The sequence below is a fragment of the Notamacropus eugenii genome, chromosome Y, assembly GCF_028372415.1.
Source record: "Notamacropus eugenii isolate mMacEug1 chromosome Y, mMacEug1.pri_v2, whole genome shotgun sequence".
NCBI classification, from domain to species: domain Eukaryota; kingdom Metazoa; phylum Chordata; class Mammalia; order Diprotodontia; family Macropodidae; genus Notamacropus; species Notamacropus eugenii.
In genome coordinates this window covers 10,324,954-10,330,769 of record NC_092880.1, presented here as the reverse complement: position 1 = coordinate 10,330,769, position 5,816 = coordinate 10,324,954, and the positions used below count along the sequence as shown (strand labels likewise).

The window sequence follows — 5,816 nt, the reverse complement described above, 5'->3', positions numbered from 1 at the left end:
AATACAAATATCTAAAACAGAGTATATTATTCCATCCCAAAGACCTCCTTTCCGATTATTTTGTTTTGATCAATAAAATTTATTCATTTATGCTTGAAATCTTAGTGTTACTTGCTGATCTTTCTTCCCTCCCACATGCAATCAATTACTAAGTGATGCATATGCTATCTTTGAAATACTTGTGAATTCATTGCCTTTTATGGCTACTGACACCCTCAGAGAACAGGTACTATCTACAATACATTTGGACTATTGCAATATCATCCTAACAAGTGTCTGTTCTCTAGACGTTTCCATTGCCTCATTCCTATAATCTGCCATTCATTGTCAAAAGGGTCCTTCTTATAATCTAATGTTTTTGTATCACCTTTTGTTTTAAGTGCTTTCATAGTTCCTTATTACCTACTTAGAAAAGTTCAAACTCCAAAATGTTCCAGAAGACTTGCAAACCAGTAATCCTTTTCCTTTCTAGACTTAGCTCACGGTTCTTCCTCCTACAGTCTCTTGTGAGACCAGAAATCACGAGTGATTATTCATATATCAATTTATTCCAGACTCCTTTCTATTTCCATTTTCTGTGATAGAAGGTTGTGGACAAATGATAAGTAGAAGAAAGAATGATTTTACTTAAATAAGAAGAAGCTATCACTTGATTCCCTGTATGCACATAACCTTAGTCATTTTTGATGGAATGAATAAGGAACAACCTAAACAACTCCCAAAGCTGTTCACTCATGTAAAGATGGAAACAGCCACACTGATCCAGATTAGAGGAGTTTGATGTAAGTGAGTTAACCAATATATTACTGAGAAATTAAGAAATACTTGGAGAATGTATAGGTCTCATTTCTTTTCTGTTTTTGTTAAGAATTCCTTGAACTGAGATACTTACTGTTTACTATATAGAGTGGGGAAAGCACCACAGTAGAATAATAGAGGAAAACGGTAGTCATACCATGTTGTTAGAAGAACATGGAACATGTTTCCCCTCTGATAGTCCAGGTATACTCAAAGTATTCAAGTGGGAAATACAATGTTGTGATTGTTGTTCTTTATCTACATTTGATACCTGCTAATTTTCTACACAGAATGATTGAAGGACAAAAAGTGAGGAATATTTTTAAAGTATTTTTTCTCTGTGTATACTAATAATTTTTAAGGACAAATTTCTAATGTGAAAGAAAAAAGAGTGGACCGTGACTGTGTATTACTTCTCATTCCGTCTATTGTTTGCCTTCAGTTGTGTGAGTGTGTGTGTATGTGTGTATAACATTGTTTATAGTACAATTTGTAATTTCAACTTGTCCTTCATCTGATAAGATGATTTGATTAGATTCATATTTGGAGTGTCTGAATTGATATTTCTTAGGAAATGTAATGAGGAGGAAGATGATGGCAATGACGACAATGATGATGACCAAGTCATAGAGTCAGATAACTGATAAGTATCTGCATTACGCTTTGAAGTCAGGTGTTTCGGATTTCACACGCAGTATTGCAAATCAAGCATCCATTAAACATACTTGTTGACTTTGATCATTTATTGGCAATTTGAAAATTAGGGTTTCGTAAGTTCTAATGACGTTTTTATAATGAAGGAAATCTATTTTGAAAGGATAAATTTACATAACACTGAGAACCGAAAAGGGACAGAGAAATCTATCTCTTGAATTTCTTTTGTTCAAAAGTACCAGAAAAAAAAGCAAAAAAGAGCAGTTTGGAAAGTGCCATTTCTCTTCTAAGTCTGCTTCTTTCTGTCTGTTATTTCTTTATTTCTCCACCATTCTTTGACATCTAATCCTGGAATATACCTACTGCTTTATATAATCCCTGCCTCTTATTGGTCTATTGCTATTTCAAAATCCTTTTAAAGAAAATTTCCAGGCTAGCCATTTTCACTCCACCACTCCTCACTAGACTCTTCTTTTTCCCATTTGGGATTCTTTTCCTACCATGGTCCTCTAGATAGATATAGTTCTCCAATATCCTGTCTCTTCCCAAATTGTCAGCACTCTTTCATATGTTGACTTTCATCATTAGAACATAAGTTCCTTGGGGTCAAGGACTGCCTTTCTTTTTACTTGTATTTGTATCCCAAGTGCTTTGCACTCTGCCTGTCACAGAGTATAGATTTGAAAAATACTTGTGGATTTGACTGAAGTACTTGACTATCAAAGGAAACCTCTGATTACTTGACAGTTGAGACAGAGCCTGCCCCGATGTCACAGACCATTTCTTTGCCATTCTTAGAAGAGAAACATATTCTGAATTTGGAATGAAGAATATTAAAAGAGAAGAAAAAAATGACAGACTATCCTTTCTGTTCCTTCTTCCCACAATATATTATTTGGGAAGTTGGAGGGCAGCTAGGTGGTGCAGTGGATAGAGCACCAGTGCAGGACTCAGGAGGACCTGAGTTCGAATCTCCCCTCAGACACTTGACACTCACTAGCTGTGTGACCTTGGGCAAGTCCCTTAACTCCAATTCTCTCATCCTGAGTCATCCCTAGTCACTCTGATGAATATCTGGTGAGTGAATTCAGATGGCTCTGGAAGAGAAGTGAGGCTGGTGACCTGCACAGCCCTCCCTCACTCAGAAACAAAAGTCAAGTGCAAATCATGTCATCATTTATCTGATGGCATGGTCTTCTTCAGCAACGAAGGATGAACACACACACACACAATTTAGGAAGTGACTAAATTGTACAAAGCCTAGTGCCAAACACCAACAATTGTACAAAATTTTGATAAAGATATATCCACGTTCACTTTGGACATGATGATTTTTTAGAGAATGTTCATTAACGAACCTTTGGTGATACAATACCCATTTCTTCACCAAGGGAATAAAGGGGTAAAACAATTAAATTAGATCCCACATCTTTATTTAAATATCAGTGATATTTGGTTAGACCACACCTTCTGTATGTCATTCTTCATCTCTGTATTTCTAAGTGTGTAGATGAGAGGATTCAGCATGGGTCCAATGACAGTATAAAACATGGAAAACTTCTTATCATTATTACTGGCACTAGGAGGTCGGGTATAGTTGGAAATACAGGGCACAAAGAACAGAACAACAACCATGACATGAGACCCACAAGTGGAGAGGGCTATGAGTCGACCTTCTGATGAGTGCTTTCTAAGATTGTATAATATGATAATGTAAGATGCCACCAAGACAAGAAAAGTTGTCAACACAACCATACCAGAATTAGCTATGACAAAGATGTTAGCAATATGTGTGTCTGCACAGACAAGTTTTAGGAGGGGTTTGACTTCACGTATATAGTGATCTATTTGATTAGGGCCACAAAATGGCAACCTTGCTACAGTGAGCATCTGGGCAATGGCATTCCAAAAGGGCACTCCCCAGGCCATCAGGATCATTGTGTTACATCCCTGTCGATTCACTATGATCATGTAATGTAAGGGTTTACAAATGTCAACATAGCGATCAAAGGCCATGGACACCAAGATGAACATCTCCATAGTAGCCAGAAAATAAACAGTAAAGAGCTGAATCATACAACTAATGAAGGATATGATGTTTTTCTTTAGCAATTAAATTCCTGATGAGCTGAGAGACTACGGTGAATGTATATGACAGATCCATTAAGGACAAATGACAAAGAAAATAGTGCATGGGTTGTTGGAGCAGATGGCTACATGTGGTGGTGATAAAGATGATAAAGTTCCCCAGGAAAATTGTGCAATATCAGAACAAGAAGATTACAAAACAAACCATTTTGAGGTCTTGGTTCATGAAGAGTCCCAAAATAATGAATTGTTACATTGTTGTGATTTTCTATATACTTCAAATACTTTGTAAATATCCAGGAGAATTCTAATTCATCTGAAATCAAACATAATAGGATTAATTATCACCAGCATCATGGTAGATGTGAAGTTTATACTCAGATTATTTCAATATACAGTCCACTATAAGACTGGATTGTTCGATACCTTTACATTTGGGAAGATCAAATTATTTTTTTCCAGCTAGGTCTTAGAAATACTTTGAAAATCAGGTACCTCAGCAGTCTTATTGTCCATGCTACTAACATCCTTTTATGCATGTAGTTTAAAACAAAACGAAACATCATATATCCTTAAAAGTTGTGACAATCTTTTAAAAACTCTAAGATTTTTTAAAATATTTCTCCATTAGGATGGTAATTGAATCACAAAACTGATTAACTGTATAGACAATCATAACAACGCTAATGTTAACACACTGATTTAGTAAAGAAAAATAAGGAAATAAATATTTATTCTAACTTCTTATGTAGACATGTGATAAAATACACTAATATTTAGGACAAAAATTAATATTAAGCTATTAAAAGTCAACATGATGAAAGATATTCTAAAATGATTTGGAAATGCCTTTTGAATATCAAATATAATGGATGGGAAACAGTTTTTAAGAATAAAAATAAATAATTTTCAGATTTCTCCTGTTCCTGCCTCCCTCCCACAATCAATTTACAGTGCCTGATTCAGTACAGGTACCTAAACCATTGAACAATTAACACAAGAAAGAAATGAGACAAAAAGTAAAACAAAGAACTGACCAACAGATGCAACTGTCATGTCAAGTTGAGCTCAGAAATTGAATAGCTTAATAATATATTGAAAAAAATTTTACAAAAATCTGAGAAAGCAATGTGAAGGCTTTTTTTTCCCTAAAAATCATATGCTTGTCACAGGACATTGATATTTGTAAGCTCTGGGACAATTGAAGCTGAAATATTGGTAAGGAAGCTTGATCAGATTGAATTTTTGAAGCAGAATGAAACAATGTGCTATCTCTTCCCTCTCCGTTAGTCCATAGTTTCTCACTCTTTCTCAATCTCTTTTTGTATATACTGAATATATCTGTGTTATTCTGATTTTTCTACAGGTAAGGGTCTCTCCTCCTTCTGTTTCTTTCTCCTCACTTCTATTTATCTCCCTCTCTTTTATTCTTACTTTGGTTGTCCCTTAGGTAAATAAGATATTGAATCATACTTCATACTTCTGATAGTTCATACTTGCCAGGATCTGCAAGAATTTGACCTCCATTTGCATAATCTTGTATTATGCAATGTTAGTTAATAAAATTTTAGATTACTTGCTCTTTTTTGGGGGGGAGGGGAGGGAGAAGACATGCCAAGATGTTTCTAACGAGCAATTTCACAATCACAATTTTGAGCCACAACACAGAGACGGACATTTCAGTCCTGTTGGTGCGAGAACCTTGTTTCTATTTCTTGGATACTGTACACTGCAGAAAAACACAGAAACCGGGCACTGATTCTGATGAGAGAGTTTACTGTGGTTACAATTATCTTTAGCCATATAACTTGAGATACTGAGTCTAGCTCACTGTTGTGCATGTTTCACAGTACGTCCTAACATTTACCTCTGTGTGAGTTCAGTCAAAGCATCCATGAGCTAGGCGGTCAGTAAATGAACACTTGTAACTAATTAATGGAAATGGATGAAGGAATCTAGGTCAGAAAGACCTTAGAGGAAATCTTGTACAACTTCCCTCACTTTACACATAAGACAGTTGAATCTCAAAATGGTGATATATTGCCTAAGTTTTCCTAATTATAAATATAAGAGCAGAGGTTTAATCTAATTAAATTTATCTAAATCTAATTTAATCTAATTAAAGTTCCTTTAAGTACAAGCCTATCACGCTTACTATTTTGTGTTAAAGATACAGGCAGAGACAATCAGAGAAAGAGAGATAGAGAAACAAAAGCAAGAGAGACAGGAACAGAAGAAAAGAGATGACAAAGAGTGAGAGACAGGGAAGGGGAATG

At 35.4% G+C, this 5,816-nt stretch overlaps 1 pseudogene; it reads right to left on the bottom strand.

Annotated features, from left to right (window-relative positions):
- Nucleotides 1–2,883: 2,883 nt before the first annotated feature.
- On the bottom strand, nucleotides 2,884–4,056 carry LOC140516855 (olfactory receptor 4P4-like; annotated as a pseudogene).
- Nucleotides 4,057–5,816: the final 1,760 nt, after the last annotated feature.